A 19,730-nucleotide genomic window follows, 5' to 3' on the forward strand; every position below is an offset into this window, starting at 1 on the left:
GGGCCGGGCTGTACAGTGACTGATCACTGTGATAGCCAATCAGAGGCTATCACAGCAATCATGTGCCCCGGAAACGGGAGTCCTGGGTGCCGATCGTTAGAATGGGACCCGGTGCTCTCAGTATCACCGCGGTCTTTATGCTGGGAGCACGCCATGCGGCACACTCCCAGCACGAAGACCAGTACGCAAATATCCACAGAAAAAAGCCCAGTTCTGTGAGGCCGCATATTTGTGTTGCGTCGGCGTCAAGGACGGTTGTGATAAACAGTGTTCCTCCCCATTTATTACATACCCACAATAAGGACTTTGGTTGCCTAGAGGTCATGGCGATCGAACATGTAGTGAAAAGATCCTTAACAGATAACAAGAGATGTTCTCTGCTTTGCAAAAAGAAGACTGGATTTTTGAATTGGGTTCTATGGCCCCGAATGGTTTGAATGAGGATCTAGAGATCCACAGCATTGTTTAATTATTATTTTCATCAAGCTGCTCTTGTCGTAAGCCACTTTTTACCTTTTTTTACTTGTTTTAAAATTTCTGGGAATGCTCAAGGTTATATAGATATTTATCAATTGACATCATGCCTAGGAGCTTTTTGTTTTATATAATCTTTTTATTATTTATATGTTTTAGAATTATGTAATATATTTAATATTTTTTAGCATTCATTAATCTATGGCTATTTGTTGCTTATAGGATTCCTTTTGAGTAAGGTACACCGACACTCTTTATAAATTGATTGGATGAGCAAAAGTAGTAAGTGCCCCCATTAGAACTGTTTAGCCATACAATAGTATATAAATGTTGTTTTTATAAATGTCACCTTTTCCAATAACGTTACCCTAGAAATATCAGTGAATTATGTTTTTATTTCTATTTTTGTCTTTTAACAATGGTCTTATATGCTATATTTTTAAACTGTAGGCCATGCAGGGTGAACCGTCCGTTCCGTTTCTTGTTTCTCCTGTTTTCCTTTGTTGTCCCTGCCCGGCCTCTAAGCTTGTTAAACTCCCTATAAAGATAGCTTTTAACCGAACATTCCTAGACTTGATGAAGCGCATGCATGTGAAACGTGTTGTCTAGGTTACCGGCTTGGCTTGTGTTCAAAGGCCAGAATCTTCCTTCCGCCTCCTACGAGGTCGCGGTGACATCAGTTCCGGAACGCCGCAATTCCAGCCACCAACAGAGTTCTCTCCAGTCTTGTGTTGCCTGAGGAGCGGACGGTTCTCCTACCTTGTATTGCCACCACACTCTTGGATGTTTTTACCATTACTCACTGCTTCTATTAAAGCTATACCTCCTTGGGAGGTAAATATTACTTACTACACTTTCACAGCGCTGTTTTTTCCTAGACCTATGGCTTCACTATTTATTGCTTATACAGCGACAGTGACTAGTATTCTCACATGATGGTACTTTTTTGTGCTTGATTCTTTGGCTCATTCAACCACATAAGCTAGTTTAACCCTTTCACTGCCACAGCCATTTTGCATTTAAAAAAAAAAAAATAATAATTTTAGGTCTAAAGATTGCTCAAAACCCCTAAAACATTCTATATTTTCTGAAAGCAGACACCCTAGAGAATAAAATAGTAGTAGTTCCAATTTTGTATGTCACATAATATTATTGCAAAGGTCTAGGAAACGCAAATTTTTTTTAAAAATCACACTAAAGTAAATGTTAGGGTAAATAAACGCAATAGATTACCCAAATTTTTGGTAAAATATAAAAGCCGAGGTTGTGCCGAGTAAATACCCAACATGCCAATCCTTAAATTTGTGTGTGCCTATTTTCTATAGATGACAATTCAAAAGCCCCTATAGGTCATCAGTTTAGTGTTATGGAGGAGGTCCGGTGCTAGAATTCTTGCTCTCACTCCAGTGTACATGGCTATATGTAACGTGTATCACAATCGTAATTTTCACGCTCTGACGTGTGCATGTACGTTCGTATATGTGTATATTATATGGGGGGGGGGGGGGGGTTATGTGCTTGAGTGTAACTTTTTTATTTTTTTTTACAAAAAAAACAAAGTTATACATAATTTTTTTTTTCATCACGTAGGTGAAACAAAGTCCTCTATATATGATGATTTTTTTTTGTGACAGGTTCTCTTTATTGAGACATGCAGGCGTTTACCCTGCATGTCTCCACTGGGCTCCATTAGATGTATTTCAATGCAAACCACATTGCAATACATCTTTCCCCAGGTATTCTAGCCAGGAAAGTGGCAGCTGTGACCTGGAAGTGACATCATGGACGTTGCCTTCCAGGTCCGCTCTCCCCAGGCTTGCAGATAGGAAAGCAGAGCCTGGTAACATGGCAGGAGCGTGCCCGCAGGGCAGAGCCACCTGACAGTTTCCATCTGACAGGCAGAAGTCTGCCTGTCAGTTTTATACACAATCTCGGTGGCTGCAGCCACTGGATTGTATATAAAACCCCCCCTGTCAGGTCCATATGGCGTATGGACCTGACAGCAAAAGGATTAAACTGAGACGCTGTATATACATTGATTGTATTTAATACCGAACTACTGTATACCACTGTATATATTGTATGGTGGAAAATCCTTTGACTTGTTTATTCACCATTGCTGTTTTCTGCTTGTTTGGTGTAAAAGTATTAAAAGAAAATGATCTTGGCTTGAAAAAAAGAAAATAAATGTAGCCACCATCTCTAAAGACTGGTAAGCTGCAATATACACTGCTCAAAAAATAAATAAATAAATAAAGGTACACTTTGAAAACACTTCAGATCTCAATGGTGAAAAATATCATGCTGGATATCTATACTGATATGGACTGAGTAATGTGTTAGGAACATAAGGAATTCAAAGACATCCTGAAAACCAAAGCGAAAAAATGATGCAGCAGGCTAGTCCATTTTGCTGAAATTTCATTGCAGCAACTAAAAATGGTAGTTTGTATGGCCCCCACGTGCTTGTATGCATGCTTGACAACGTCGGGGCATGCTCCTAATGAGATGAAGGATGGTGTCCTGGGGTATTTCTACCCAGATTTGGACCAGGGCTTCACTTAGCTCCTGGACAGTCTGAGGTGAAACCTGGCGATGTCGGATGCACCGAAACATGATTATCAGGGCTCTGTCCATAGCAGAGGTACTCTGAGACCTGGAATTCCTGCCAGTACCTTGCGTGGCTGCAGAAATGCACGCTGGCGAAAATCTACGCGCATTGCCGCATGGACGTGAGCTGGAACACACATGCGCACTGGCGCATAGTTACACACGCATTAGCTCAGTTTGGGCAAAGTCAGCCTTTATAAGGAAACCCATCACTGCCTCAAATTGCTGGCTGATCTCTGGCTCCCCAGTACCTTTGTCCATGTTCCCTTGCTACTGTGATCTCCTGTTACTGATTTGGCTTGTTCTTGGACCTGTCTTCTCTGCCTGACTCCTGATCTGACCCTGGCTTGGCTAACGGATATTCTCACCTGCTCTTCTGATCTGACCTCGGCATGGCTAATAGATATTCTCACCTGCTCTCCTCATCTGACCTCAGCTTGGCTAATAGATATTCTCACTGGCCCCTGTGTATGACCCCGGCTATCCTATTGACTACGTCTGCTCCAATCTCCACCTGGCATCTGACCTTGGCTTTGAACCAACTACTCTGTGGTCCTCTGCTACCCTGAAGGCCTGCATACCTCTCACGGGCGCCACCTGTCTGCAGACACCGTTCCAGTGCATCAGCTATGCTCCTGGGTGTACCTCTGACAAGCACTCCTACAGGCGACCCATTCTACTTTGGGCCTGACTCCCTCTATCCTATATCCAAGGGAGTCTGGAACTTAGCTGAAAGAGAAGCCCTCTCTCCATTGGCCTCTAACACCAGGTATGTGATAGGTGTTCTATTGGATTTAGGTTAGGTGAGCATGGGGGCCATTCAATGGTATCAATTCCTTCATCCTTCAGGAACTGCCGGCATATTCTCACCACATGAGGCCGGGCATTATTGTGCACCAGGAGGAACCCAGAACCCACGGCACCAGCATAGGGTCTGACAATGGGTCCAAGGATTTCATTCCGATAACTAATGGAAGTCAGGGTGCCATTGTCTGGCCTATAGAGATCTGTGCGTCCCTCCATGGACATGGCTCCACAGACTGTCACTGACCTACCACCAAAACGGTCATGCTGAATGATGTTACAGGCAGCATGATGTTCTCCACGGCTTCTCCAGACCCTTTCATGTCTGTCATATGTGCTCAGGGTGAACTTGCTCTCATCTGTGAAAAGCACAGTGCGCCAGTGGCAGACCTGCCAATTCTTGTGTTTAATGGCAAATGCCATTTGAGCTCTATGGTGCCGGGCAGTGAGCACAGGGCCACTAGAGGAAGTCTGGCCCTCATGCCACCCTCATGAAGTCTGTTTCTGATTGTTTGGCCTGCTGGAGGTCATTTTGTAGGGCTCTGGCAGTGCTCATCCTGTTCCTCCTTGCATAAAGGAGCAGATACGAGTCATGCTGATGGGTTAAGGACCTTCTACGGCCCTGTCCAGCACTCCTGGAGTAACTACCTGTCTCTTGGAATCTCCTCCATGCTCTTGAAACTGTGCTCGTTGACACAGCAAATCTTCTAGCAATGGCACGTATTGATGTTCCATCCTGGAGGAGCTGGACAGCCTGTCCTACAGAGGTAGGGTCCAGTAGTGACACTGATCCTAGCCAAATGCAAAACAATTTTGAGAAAAAAAAACAAAGTTTTTTTTGCTATTAAACCTATCCAGTAGAAAAAAATTTAAAAATTAAATGTAGGCCAAAATGTATTTTCCGACATGTCTTTGCTAAAAAAAAAAATCCCTATACATGTAAATTAATTGGTTAAAGAACATAGCATATACACCCAACAAGGACCAACAACGTACTGGTATATCACTGGACTTTGAGTGGTTATACCAGGATGATGCTTGCAGCTGCAGGCATAATCCTGGTATCGTTTTTTTCAGACGACGATCGGCTTTCCTGTAAAAGCAATCTTAGTGGCTAATTAGCTGCAGGATTGCTTTTACAAGCAGCAGGAGAAGATGCCCCCCCTCTCCTGTTGCCTTCCACAGCCTTCTCATGCAGTCTTGTGCTATCAGGGGAACCTGAGAATGCAGCCGGCATTTCTGCTAGCTGACCATAGAGATGATGGGAGACCGGAATGGTGCCAATCATCTCTATAGTCTAAGAAATCGGAAGCTACAAGCATTTCATCACTTCAGTTTTGCAGGATATAAACCGTGCCATTTGTAAATTGGGAAAGCATCTGATCACACCGATCTTGGTGAGATTAGATAATGTAAGGGTAGAGGAGATATCTAGAGTCTGATAGACCCCAGATTCTCAAAAAAGAATATATGACCATGCCCATTGAAGTTATAGGGGATATTTGCATTCCCTGTGATAGCATTACAAATGATAAAAAAAAAATGAAAGGGAGAGTGTAAAAATAACTACAAAAATCAAAATAACGTAAAAAAAAAAAGCATAATCACCCCCCCCCCCCCCCGCAGTGCGCAAGCTTTGACCTTGTGACAGTATGTAAACAGCGGTTTGCACCATGCATGTGAGTTAACAGCAGATATAGGGCAGTAATTCTAGCACTAGACCTCCTCTATAAATCTAAAATGGTAGCTTGTAAAGGCGTTTAAAGTGTTGCCTATGGATATTAAAATGCATGCAATTTGTTGCCATTGCACGAGGCTTGAGCAGTTTCAAAGCATGTCATGTTTGATATCTATTTACTCAGCAAATAATTGGCCAATATATTGTGTTTTTGTGCATTAAAAGTAAAAACAGCGTAAATAAAAAATTTGCATTTGAAAAATCCCTTCGCGAGTACTATGTGACATAAAAAAATTACAGCACCCACCCATAAAATGCCCCGAACCCCCAAAACAACCCCTTTTTGGATAGTAGACACCGCAAACTATTTACTGAGAGGAATGTTGAGTCAACAAAAAGAATTTATTTTTTTTACCACGTTTTTGGAAAATGACAAAAAAAAATTATTATTTTTTTTTTTTTAATTTAAATATTTATTCATTTTTCAAATAAGACAATAGACATTTCCATAGTGTAAAATATAACATTACAAAATCTCATAAAACACTAATTTCAAATCATTTTCTCCCCATGACTCCCTTCCTTTTAACCCTCCCACCCCGCTTCAACATACCCCTGACATCTATCTGATCTACTTGTATCTCATATCCTCTGGAGACCGAGGCCTGGAAAAGGAAAGAAAGAAAGGCCAATTCCTATATTTTCTCTCTCTCTATCACTTCCCCTTTTACCTTCCTTTCTTCTTGTCCTCTCTTTCCCTTTTCTTTATGCTTACTTACTCAGTACCTTCCTTTACCTTCCCTTTGAACTCCTCCCATTTCTCCCATTTCATATGATATGTCACCATCCTATCTTCCTGTATATAATAAAGTTTTTCCAGTCTAGCAATCTGGTCCACTCTATTTATCCAGTCCTCTTCCCTCGGTGCTTCAACTTTACCCCAGAACTTAGGAATCAGACTTTTTGCTGCATTTAAGTAGCACAATATACTCAGTTCTCTATATTTATTTCCAGGTAATTTTGAGTTATGAAAAAGACAGGTTTCAGGATCCAGTCCTATCTCCATTCCAGTGATATTCGTGATTTGATTTATAATTTTTCCCAATATACTTGTATTTTTGAGCATTCCCACCATATGTGATACATCGTGCCCAACCCTCCACACCCTCGCCAACACCAAGGTTGCTTCTCCTCACTCATCTTGTGCTCTATCACCGGTGTTAGATACCACCTTGTCAAACATTTGAAATTCATTTCTACCTCACGCATGCTAATATTTTCGTGTACCATTCTAAATATTTTCCTCTGTGTGTGCTCTTCCCACTCCACTCCTAGATCCTTTTCCCATTTTTCTATATATTTTAATTTAAACTTACTATCTAAGTCTGTGAGAGCTTTATATGCTTTAGCAGTGCTGTGTTTCCCATCACCTCTATCTTCTAAGTATTTCTCAAATTCATTCCACTCTTTCCTAGTTCTGAGGGGCTTCATCAATTTCTCCACAAATTGTTTCAATTGATTGTATCTCCATATATCTAACCTAGTGAAAATCCTTCCCTCTTCCCTTTTCAGATCCTCCAGTGTTCTTAAGTGTACCCCTTTCATTACATCTCTCAGCTGAGTGTCTTCCTTCATAATCCATCTACCTGAAATTTCCTCTTTACCTGGGGGGAAAAACTCTGAATTTCTTAGTGACATCAGCAGTGAATTGAAGTCCCATTTCCTCTGTTTGTGCATTTTATCCCTCTCCCGTATTACAATCCTCGTGTATATACTCGTGCTCTCCTCTAATTCTCTAAACTGTGGTGACACCCATACACTCCTACCCAGATCCTTTCTACTAAGTGTGTTTTCAATCGTGACCCAATGTTTACTCTTTGAGTTATGTGTCCAGTCAAAAATTCTTGCTAGAATGACTGCCCTATGGTATCTTTTAAAGTCCGGTAATCCCAGCCCCCCTTTTTCTTTATTTCTGCTTAACACATCATATGATATCCTAGGTTTTTTATTTTTCCATATATATTTAGTTACCATTCGCTTAATTGTCTTAAAATACAACTCTGGGAGATTAATGGGCATCATCTGGAATTTATACAGTATTTTCGGGAGAATTACCATTTTTATCAGGTTAATACGACCCAGCCAGGAAGGATTTCCACTACCCATTTTCCTCAATTCCTCTCTGGTTTCGTTTAACATTGGGATATAATTAGCTTTGTAAAGATTTTTCTGTGAGGAAGTAAGTTTTACTCCCAGGTACTTTATTTCTCTCTCTTTCCATATAAAGGGAAACTCTCTCTGTATACTTTCTTTTTCACTCTTTGGAAGATTTATATTTAATATCTCTGTTTTGCTCGGGTTGATTTTTAGATTTGACATTTCCCCATATTCTTTCAGTGTTTTCATTAGGTTAGGAAGTGTTATTCTCGGGTTTCCAACATAGAATAATAAATCATCCGCAAAAGCAGCTATCTTATGTTCTGTCTTTCCAACATTTATTCCCCTTATATCTATATTTTTCCTAATTGTTGATAACAGGGGTTCTAATGATAGAACAAACAACAGTGGGGAAAGTGGGCATCCCTGTCTGGTTCCATTTGACATAGAAAAGGTCTCTGATCTCTCTCCGTTTACCATTACCATCGCGGACGGTCCTTCATACAACTTTCCAATCCACTTTCTCATCCTACTACCCAATCCCAAGATCTCCAGTGTGTCTATCATAAAACTCCAGTTAACCCTGTCGAACGCCTTCTCCGCATCAATCGAGAGCAGCACTACTGTTTTTTTTTCCAATTTACTTTTCTGTATAAGCATCAGGGACCTCAACCCATTATCTCGACCCTCTCTTCCTCTAACAAAACCCACCTGATCTCCATGTATCCAATCTGGCATCAGATCTCCTAACCTATTCGCCAATACTTTTGCATACAACGCTGTATTTTTCCCTCATCACTCATTTTAACCCCTTAAACCTTGCACTAGCATGGCACAACCGCATGCATTGTGTGCTTCTAGAGTGCACCTATTCAGTTGAATGGGTTGAGTTCATCAGGTAGTACTGCCATCTGAGCGTGCAGGAGTATGCTTTTTGCTGCCCCCCAGTACAAGTGTAAAAAAGGCCTTAGAATATGAGAGAACTAACCCCTCCCCAGGGAAAAAAAAATTATCTACGGCCCTGACCGGTGGCCATCTTTGGTTTACTTCAAGCTGACGCTCCATGCTGGAAAGTGATCTGTGGAGGTCCTGGTTGGCTGGAGATTCTTGTTAGGCTCCATATTTTCTGTTTTCTGGTGAGTGCATATTGGTGGAGGATTTGCACTGAAGATTTTCACGTCTTTTGGATTCACAATATTGCGGAGCACTTATAGTGAAGAAATCTCATTTGTTACTTTATATTTGGACTTTCTATGAACTATCACATTATTGCACTGGCATTTTTTTCACCATAGCGGTGAATTGATTTTCACCTTTTATTTATTTATTCGTTGATTGCTGTATAAATTGGATTATTTATATATTATTTGTGTGTAGGATGCAGCAGTTGCGTGCTATATAAACGTTAGCACATTCCAGTTATCGGAATTTTTTATGAACCCATATATTATTAAAATTATTATTTATACACATAAAGTGCAATACTAAACAATATAAGCAATAAATATTATCACACTATTGTGTTTGAAACAATAACAATAATTGCCGATTATTGTTTCAATTAATCGGATAAAATCCTCAAAAAAAGTTTGGTGTATAATTTAGTTAATATGTAAAATATCTAGCTCACTATCAGAATACCAGGCAGAAGAGATAAATATATTGTTAGAGGTTGAATCTGGTACAAATCATCAGATTTATAGATCAAAGTTTTTCTTTAAAGAGAAAAAAAATGTAAAAGACCTACAAAGCTGTTTTGCAGATTTTCAGACAGGATTGTAATATAATATTATGCATGACAGACTCCCTTGTCATAGGCAGGTAGCTTGATACAAGCTACCTTCACCTGCTGTCACTTAGGCTGGCCGTACACATATTTTTCCTTTTTTTAAGAACATTTGTTTGATTTTCTAACCATTAGCGGGTCAAATAGATGTTCATTTTCCACCACAGTGACAGAAAAATTTGAAGGCGCAGAATAGAAAACTTCTCGATCTAATTAATTATCGGACAGTATATGCAGTTTTTGTTCAGAAATTACATTCATTTTAAAATTGAATGTTAAAAGCAAGTGAAATTTTCGAATGACGTTTGTTCATTGAATGTACAAAGAAATTTTGTACAATACGTGTATGGCCAAAATAAGACAGTAGCAGAAGCAGCATCTAGTAGCAGCTGCAAAGGGTGACCCAACTCAATATTGAACCCTACGAATGACATTAAAGTTCATGTGCGTGTAAAGGCAGGTGTCCCAGTACATTTAGCAATATAGTGTGTGTGTGTGTGTGTGTGTGTGTGTGTATATATGTAATTATGTGTGTCACGGAGTGCCCATGCCTTCCCCACCCCCCTTTGCCTGCTGTCCCTCTGCTTATCCCTTCACCCCTCCCTCCCCCCTTGCAGATCCCTCAAGTCCTGCCAGTCTACATCAAAGGGCTGTGCAGGGAGGGAGGAAACGTCCCCTGTGGTGCGGTTAGTACCTCTCAGGCCCCCCACCAAGAATCCCCAGCAAAGGGCCGCCAAGGTGTCTCTGCGCACCCCCCCTGAGGTTTCCCGCATCGGAGACAAAGGCCGCGCTCTCAAGAGCATCCTGCCGGCTGTGAGTGTCCCTGGAAAGCTGACCGCTGTGAGGGCCCCTGCCTGCTGCTGTCCCTGGAAAGCTGACCGCTGTGAGGGCCCCTGCCTGCTGACCGCTGCTGTCCCTGGAAAGCTGACTGCTGTGAGGGCCCCTGCCTGCTGCTGTCTCTGGAAAGCTGGCCGCTGTGAGGGCCCCTGCTTGCTGATCACTGCTGTCCCTGGAAAGCTGGCCGCTGTGAGGGCCCCTGCCTAATTGCTGCTGTCCCTGGAAAGCTGACCGCTGTGAGGGCCCCTGGCTGCTGATCGCGTTGTCCTTGGAAAGCTGAGTCCTGCGAGGATCTCGGTCCGCATACCGCTGCTGTCCCGGGAAAGCTGACCGCTGTGAGGGCCGCTGTCCGTTGCTGAGTGTCCCTGGAAGCTGACCGCTGGGAGTGTCCCTGGAAGCTGTCCGTTGCTGAGTGTCCCTACAAGCCGCCTGCTGCTAAATGTCTGCAAGCCGCCTACCGTGAGTGTCCCTATAAGCCGCATGTTGCGGAGTGCCCTGGACCGCCCCTATTGTGTGCCCAGACTACCCTTGCCATGAACTGCCCCTATTGTGTGCTCAGACTACCCTTGTCATGAACTGCCCCTATTGTGTGCTCAGACTACCCTTGTTTGAACTGCCCCATGGCGTGCCCGGAGTATAGCTACCTGGACTGCCTCCCTGATGGCTTGAGCCATCGTTACCCAAACCAGACCCCATCGCCAAGGTCCCGTCTGACAATGCTACAGCAGTGGTATACATCAACCACCAATGCCTGACCAGGAGGGCTCAGGAAGATGTAGATCACATTCTGGCTTGGACAGAAGGGCATGTTCCAGTTCTGTCAGCAGTATTCTTTCCAGGGACAGAGAATTGGCAGGCGGACTACCTCATTTATTGGCAGTTGTTTCCAGGGGAAAGGGCTCTGCATCCCAAGGTGTTCTCGGCAATCTGCCAGCATTAAGGGTACCCAGACGTAGGTCTATTGGGTTCAACAGCAATGTTGACAGGTTTGTGTCCAGTATGCGGCACCCTCTTGCGATAGCGATAGATGCCTTAGTGATACTGTGGGTCCAATTTTCCCTAATCTGTGCCTTTCCCCCAAATTCAGCTACTCCAACAGCTATTATGCAGGATTCAAGACAAGGTGATTTCGGTGGTATTAGTAGCACCAGCCTGGCCCAGAGGATGTTTGTAAGCCAGAGGGACCTATATTGCAGCCAGCTTTGTGATCACTGAATTTGACGGCATGGTTGTTGAGACCCAAATCTTGAAAGATAGGGGAGTGTCAGACTCGAATATCCACACAATGTTCAATGCTAGGAAGCTGGTTTCTACAAACACTAATAGAAGTTGGAAGGCATATATATATTTCTTGGTGTGAGGGTCAAAACTGGCACCCCCGGAAATATTTGATTGGGAGAATTTTGTCTTTTCCCCAATTAGGAGTAGAAAATAAATTGACTGTTGGTACTATTAAGGATCAGTTTTCAGCCTTGGCTGTTTTGTTCCAAAGACTGGTTGCTTCTCAAATTTTTTTTACAGGGAGTGATGCATACTGTTCCTCCTGTCAGACAGCCCCTGTGTCCTTAGGACTTGACTTTTACAGAAACCACCATTTGAACTATCAGATATATTCATTTAGTTCTACTAACTCAAAAGGTTCTGTTTTTGGCGGCAATCACCTCTGCAAGAAGGGCATTGGAGTTGGCAGCTCTTTCTTGTAGGGAACCATTTTTGGTTTTACATCAGGATAAGGTGGTGTCAAGGCCTCATCCGTTCTTTTTGCCAAAGGTGGTTTCTAGTTTTATCCCAGGACATTGTTCTTCCTTCATTCTTTCCTAGGCCTCAATCGGCAAAAGAACGATCTTTACTGGAAAAGAGCAAAAAAGGGCTAACTCTCCTCGTGCGTTACCGTGATAAAAAAGAATTTATTGAGAATGACAAAAGTGTATACTCACAAACCAAGAGTCATAAATAAAAGCAAGGAACCAATATGACAGTCCCAGCAAGTGGTGGTCTTGTGACAGGGTGTTCTAATGCATTTTGGAAGACTGTTGGGACTGTCACATTGGTTCCTTGTTTTTATTTATGACTCTTGGTTTGTGAGTATGCACTTTTGTCATTCTCAATAAATTCTTTTTTTATCACGGTAATGCAGGAGGAGAGTGCGCCCTTTTTTGCTCTTTTGCAGTACCATCAAGATTGACAGATCTTTAGAGGGCTGCACCTCAGTGAGTGACCGGTACCGTGTCCCTAGGACATTTATGGATCTGAGCGCTGGTTATGCTTTTCATTCTTACGTTAAAATTAAGATCTTTGCATGCCCTGGATGTCGTTCGGGCAATAAGGGTCTTTTTGAGAATGACAGCACAGATTAGAAAATCTCCTTGTTTATTTTGCCGGAAGGTCCCAGGAGAGGACAGGTAGCATCCAAATCAACTATTTCTAAGTGGATTCATCAGTTAATAATTCAAACCTATAGTTTGAAGAGCAAGGTTCCATCCTTTCCAATGAAAACACTCTACCAGGAGTGTGGGGGCTTCTTGGGCTATCTACCACCAGGTGTCAGTTGCTCAGGTTTGCAAGGCTGCTACATGGTCTTCGGTTCATACATTCACAAGGTTTTATCAGGTGGATGTCAGAGCCATGGAGGATTCTGCCTTTGCCCACAGTGTTTTACGTACAGCTGAATAGCTCCTTTTTTGGGATGTTGGCGGTGGGTATTGTGATGTCATCCACCCCTCAAGGTTATTGCTTTCGGACATTCAACATAGTCATTATTATGGCTTGCTCTGTGTCCCATGATGTACAAGAAAGAAAATTGGATTTTTTTCTACATACCTGTAAAATCCATTTCTTGGAGTACATCACAGGACACAGAGGTCCTTCCCCTTTCTGGATTTTCATTGCTTGCTACAAAAACTGAGTACTTCCTGTGGAGGAGGGGTTATATGGGGGAAGATGTCCTGTTTGATTGGTCAGCCAGTGTCTATTCACCTATATATGGCATATAACCACAGTCATTATTATAACCTGCTCTGTGTCCCGTGATGTACTCCAAGAAATGGATTTTGCAGGTAAATATGTAGAAAAAACATCCAATTTTCTCTCCTCTGAAATACCCATTATCGTTATTGGTGAGTTTAACATCCCCATTAATGTTAACAGCTGAGCTACAGCTCAGCTTCTCAACTTAACTTTGTCTTTTGACTTAACACAATGGACACACTTCCACTCACTCCAATGGTAATACGCTTGACCTTCTATTCTCCCATCTTTGTACTCCTGCCAACCTCAACAACACCCCCTTTCCTCTCTCTGAGCACAACCTCATCACTTTCACAGTATCCTCAGTCTCCAACCACCTACCCCTCCAAACAGAAAATGATTACTTGTAGAAATCTTTGCTACTTTAACCCTTCTCTTTTCTGCTAATGACCACCTCTATGACAAAATCTCTACCTTTTCCTGCTCTAACCTGGCCACCTCTGTCTACAATTCACTTTTATCCTCACTGGACGTACTTTCTCCTCTAACTACATGAAAAATTGGGCCCTGACTGTTACAACCTTGGCAAACTGATAACACCAGAAATTTCAAGAGATGTTGTGCTCTTGAACGACTATATTGTAAAATTAAATCCCCGCAGGGCTTCACCCTATATAAATCTGCCTTCCTAAAATACAATGCCTGCCTCCATGCTGCCAAACAAACCTACTTTGTCTCTCTTATTAATACTTTGTCATCCAGTTCTCATTGGCTCTTCGCTACCTTTAACGCTCTGCTTTTTTCTCTACCCCCTTTACCCACTAACTCACTGCCCAAGAGATTGCCAACCACTTCAAGGACAAGATTGATGCAATACGTAAGGACACATCCACTATACAGATATCTTCCCCACTTAACATACCTTGTCTAACAGCACAGTCAACACTTTTCTCTTTTGAACTGGCTACTACTGAAGAGGTTACCAAACTTTTCTCAGATGCCCACCTAACCCACTGTGCCCTGGATCCTGTTCCCTCGCAACTACTATGGTTACCATCTTTTTCTTTCCTATGGTCTCTTACTCACATCTTCAATCTCTCCCTATCTACTGACACCTCCCCCTCCCCCCAAAAGCACGCACAGACCATTCCATACTTAAAAAGCCCTCACTGGCCCCCACCACCCTGAACAACTTAAAACCGATCTTGCTGCTCCCATTCACCTTAAATTGTTAGAACGCATGATCTACAACTGTCTTAGCTCCTACCTCACTGTAAACAACCTTTTTAACCCCTAACAGTCTGGCTTTCGCTCGCAGCACTCCACAGAAACTCCCCTACTAAAACTCACTAACGATTTACTAACTGCTAAAACCAATGATCACTACTCCATACTCTTACTACTAGACCACTCTGCAGCCTTTGATACTGTAGACCCACCACTCCTCAATAAACTCCATTGCCTTGGCCTCCAAGATTCTGCTCTATCCTGGTTCTCCTCCTACCTATCGCAGCGCTCCTTCAGTGTTCAGTGTCTTCTCCTCTCCACTGACATATCAGCATGGACGTCGTACCACTTCCTTAAACTAAATCTAAAACCAAGCTGATACTATTCCCTCCTGCTCGTGCACTCCTCCATGACTTTTCCATCCAGATCAATAATGCAACTATCAGTCCCTCCGCTCAAGCCAAGGTCCTAGGTGTAATCCTGGACTCTGACCTATCCAAATACATTTGCTGTCAAAAACTTTTAAACTTCACCTCTGTAACATCTCTAAAATTCACCCTTAGTTAACTAATCAAACCACCAAGCTACTCATTCATTACCTTGTTATCTCTCACCTTGACTATTGCAACTCTCTTCTCATAGGCCTATCTCTCCGTAGGTTATCCCCTCTGCAGTCTATCATGAATGTTGCTGCCAAACCTATCTACCTTACCAACCGCTCAGTGTCCACTGCTCCTCTCTGCCAATCACTCCACTAGCTTCCAATTGCCCAGCAAATGAAATAAAAAAATGCTAATAACATACAAAGCTATTCACAACTTTGCCCTGAGCTACATCACCAATCTTGTCTCCAAACATTGCCCAAACAGTCCTCTCATGATCTCCTGCTCTCAAGCTCCCTTGTCTTCTCTCCCGATGCTTGTCTCCAGGACTTCGCAAGAGCATCTCTTATCCTCTGGAATTTTCTACCTCAGTCTGTCTAGCTATCCCCTACTCTGGCAGCCTTTAGACGATCCATGAAAACTCATCTCTTCAGAGAAGCCTATCACGCCTCCAATGAAACATTTATCACTTCCATCAGCTCATCCTCCACTGTTATAACCTTTTGTATTACTTGTCTCACACTTTTTAAATTGTAAGCAGGGCATTTTTAATCCTTGTTTTTTTACTGTATTGTAACTGTCCTGTCTCCCTTTTATATTGTAAAGCACTGCGCAAACTGTTGGCGCTATATAAATCCTGTATAATAATAATGATGTACTACATGTTCTACAGGCCCAAGCTGGTAATGGTCTAAGACAGCCTGTAAAAGTCAGGAATGATGATAATGCTGTTAATGATGATATTGAGAAATACATTACTGACAATGTTGGTGGTGATGATGGTTTGGGGTCTCCCATGGTGGCCACAGGCGGTGCCCTAGAAATTTCATGAGGACTCTCTGCCTTGGAGCCGGCAGTTGTTCAGGACAGCTCTGGTGTTCTGCTGGTGGAATGGGGGAGGGGGGGGAGAGAGGGGTCAACTCAATTGGTAGAACATGTATTATCAGAGCCTGCTGTGGTTAAAAGTGACACGGTAACAGGTTCTGACCTGCTGTGGCTCACCAATACTGAAGCAGAAGGGATCAGCATAAGAGATGCATTTGATAGCACTCCAGGTGAGCCACAAGTTTTGATGGTGGATACTTCCAGAGAAGTGGAGGTTTCTTTACATTTCTCAATCCCTGAAACTGCAGTGGATGAGCCCCTCCATGCCTCTGATAACGGAAAACATCTTAAAAAAGGTCTTGCATATAGATGTGGAATGCATTAAAATGACAGGTGTAGGTGGAACTGCTTGAGCTTGTAAGAGTACATTTGTTGTACACTTGGGTGTCTCACCCACAGTAAAACCAGGTGGTACTGTACAGTGTAGACCCAGGTCTGAGTGGAGTAGGTTGGTGCAATGTGTATTAGCAGTGTGGCAAGTAATCTCACAGTTCCCTATGAGGGTGCTTCCAGTGGCTGGATTGTATGGAAGGCGCTCAAGTGAGCTGTTAGAGCTACCAGATGTCTCTCCGCCTGATGCAGTGATTAGAGGTATTTCTGCTAGTACAGTCTTAGGTGCGGCTGAGCCGTTGTTGGTAAATGGCACGGATACTGCCTCATCTGCTAGACCTCATAGGAAGGAGGGCCCCTGAATAGACACAGCAATAGCGAAGATTCTTTCAGTCACCCGCAAAGAGGTACAAATTGGAGTACCTGCGGACACTCTGAAATACAGTATTGATAGTATTAGAAATTGTAACATTGAAAAGAGCGATCTGTTAATGATTGTTATTGCTAACAATGATACTGGTGACAGTGATGTAATGAATAAACCAGTGAGAATTATGGTCTTAAGCAATGGTTTATGCTTCAATCGGTGTCAGTTGGTAGGACAATTGCCCACAGAGCCTTGGACAACAGGTGAAGTGGAGCAAGGCAAAGGTTCCATGGGGAAAGTCACTCACCTGTGTGGGGTCCCTCCTTGGGTCTGGTCCTAAAAAACACTGATAAACACTGACGGTATTGACAATTTTGAAAAGTGTGAAATATTACTGAGCGATCCTGTGAATAAGGTGTCGGTTGCCAAGGGTAACTGCAAACATGGTTGGTAAATGTAAAAGCCCTACTGGGATAGTTAAATGGATACTAGTTAAGGAAAAGATTATTCCTCATCAGGCGTAGTGTCAGGAACAGGTTCCCTACAAAGGCAGTAAAGTGAGTTGAAAGGAAGTAACAGGGAAGGTAGAGGCCCTGCATAAAATAAATATGAGCTCAGGAACCCCAAGGATAGAGGGAGAAGGCTGCTTATGCCGAACCCCATTGAGATTCAGGATAGGGAGAGCCTGGAAACATACCCAAAAAAAAGGGTTGTGCCTACATAGATAACGGCTGGCACAGAGGTGTTCCAACCATAGTGACGGAATCATGTGTTCCTCCCTCCGGATCGAAAAAAGGGGGGGAATATGTGACAGGACAAGACTCTGTCACTGTAAAAAGATAGAGAAATGTAACACAAGATTTGTATTTAGGGTGAATGCGACATTTCAGACTAGTTTTTCTGAGCAGAGAAAGCTGTAGATTTGGTGTTTGCTGTATTCTGTGGCTCTGGATCAGAACATTCAGTCCTGTGTGCGTGTTTTGCTACACACTTGCGCACTGGTTTGTGGTGTCGTTATATACTCAGATCTGTGAATATATCAGGGATCCCAGTTTGGAGACTGCTCCCAGTGGAGGAAATAGACGGTCTCATTGAGAGGTCAGAGGACACAGCCAGAAGCCACGAGACTAAGGGTCTCCGTTCCAGGAGTCAGGCTCACTCCTATCGGGGTGTCAGGAGAACCCGAACCCATAGGCCAGAGGTGGGCCATGCAGCAGGGCACTGTGACTATAAACCAGAGAGCCAAGTATCCATGAGAATTGGACAATACAGTCCGAGACTGGGAAGAGGTACATCGTGGTACTGCAAATGAAGCCGAGTAAACTTATGAGGTGGCCCGGCCTTCTTCAGTGTTTGTATTTCTGCTGAAGTTGGAAAAGATCCCCGCATGGTAAGTCGTTTGTTTTGTGAACTTTTGCTCCTGTCGGCCGTGAACTCAAAATAACACATCTACCATGAGAGCTAATAACCCCATATCACAGTATGAATAATAATTTAGATAATATATGGGTGATAATCTTGATTTGCATATATAACTTTTTTGAAGAGCGCTACACTGTAAAATAAAATAGAAGCTGCTCCTAGAGCACAGTAGTTTGATAGTGCTGGAATATTATTTATTTGAATGTAGACCCTGTGCTACCTACAATAGCACATTTTAGAGGTAGCACTCTTTTATATAGCAATCCCCACATTCAGTGTGCAGTTCCGCATGTGCTTCTTACATGCATTTGTTATGCAGGTTTTTTTTGGCATGACTTTTTTTTCCCCTAGTAGCATTCACAAAACTTTCTGAAGGCCAGCTTAAAAAAAAAAAACACACCCAAGGTTGCTTCCTCCTGCCCCTAACAAATGATTTTTTTTTAAAATTAACCACGTGCCTACCAGGCACTTATACCCCCTTCGTGCCCAGGCCAATTTTCAGCTTTCAGCGCTGTCGCACTTTGAGTGACAATTGCGCAGTCATGCAACACTGTATCCATATGAAATTTTTATCATTTTTTTCACACAAATAGAGCTTTCGTTTGGTGGTATGTACTCGCCTCTGGGTGGTTTTTTTTGCACTATAAACAAAAAAAGAGCAAAAATTTTGAAAAAAAAAATGTTCTTTGTTTCTATTACAACATTTTGCAAACAGGTAATTTTTCTCCTTCGCTGATGTGCGTTGATGAGGCTACACTGATGAGCAGCACTGATATGCAACAATGATGGGCACTGATAGACAGCACTGACTGGCGCACTGCTGGGCAGCGATCATCAGTGCTGATGACTGGTGTCAATCCCTCCTCTGACAATTGCCGGTTATCGGCAGTACTTTCCTCACGCTGTGACAGCGTCTGTCAATCACTGGGTCCCGGGCCAGTAATTACTCGCCGGCACCCCATGATTTCCAAAGCTCTCTGACGGGGAGGAGCACTGTTTTGTTTATTAACAGTCCTCCTCCCTGTCAGCTTGGCACACTCCTCTGGATGGCTGTACACAGCACAGCCATCCAGAGCAGCGTGATTACAGTAAAGCACACAGACATGGCCCCCTTGTAAAAACACTCCCTTAACCCTTAATCGCCCCGCATGTTAACCCCTTCCTGACCAGTGCCATTAGTACAGTGTGAGTGCTTTTTTTTTTTTTTTTTAGTACTGATCATTGTATTGGTGTCTCTGGGGATGTCAGTGACCCCAAGTCAGTTCCCCCCAGTGTCAGGATGTCCACTGCAGTCCCGCTATAAAAGTTGCTGATCATTACTAGTAAAAATAATAATTAAAAAAAAATTCCAGTATATATACCTCCATTTGTAAATGCTATAACTTTCACGTAAACCAATTAATTTACATGTATTGGGATTTTTGTTTAGCAAAGACATGTAGCAGCATACATTTTGGTGTAAATTTGACAAAATTAGATATTTTTAAACTTTTTTTACTGGACATGTTTAATAGCAAAAAGTCAAAAATATTTTTTTCTCAAAATTGTTGGTTTTTATAGCGCAAAAAATAAAAAAAATTTGTG

This window comes from Staurois parvus, unplaced genomic scaffold, assembly GCF_062004578.1.
Source record: "Staurois parvus isolate SC_StPar_1 unplaced genomic scaffold, SC_StPar_1.0 ptg000149l, whole genome shotgun sequence".
Taxonomy (NCBI): domain Eukaryota; kingdom Metazoa; phylum Chordata; class Amphibia; order Anura; family Ranidae; genus Staurois; species Staurois parvus.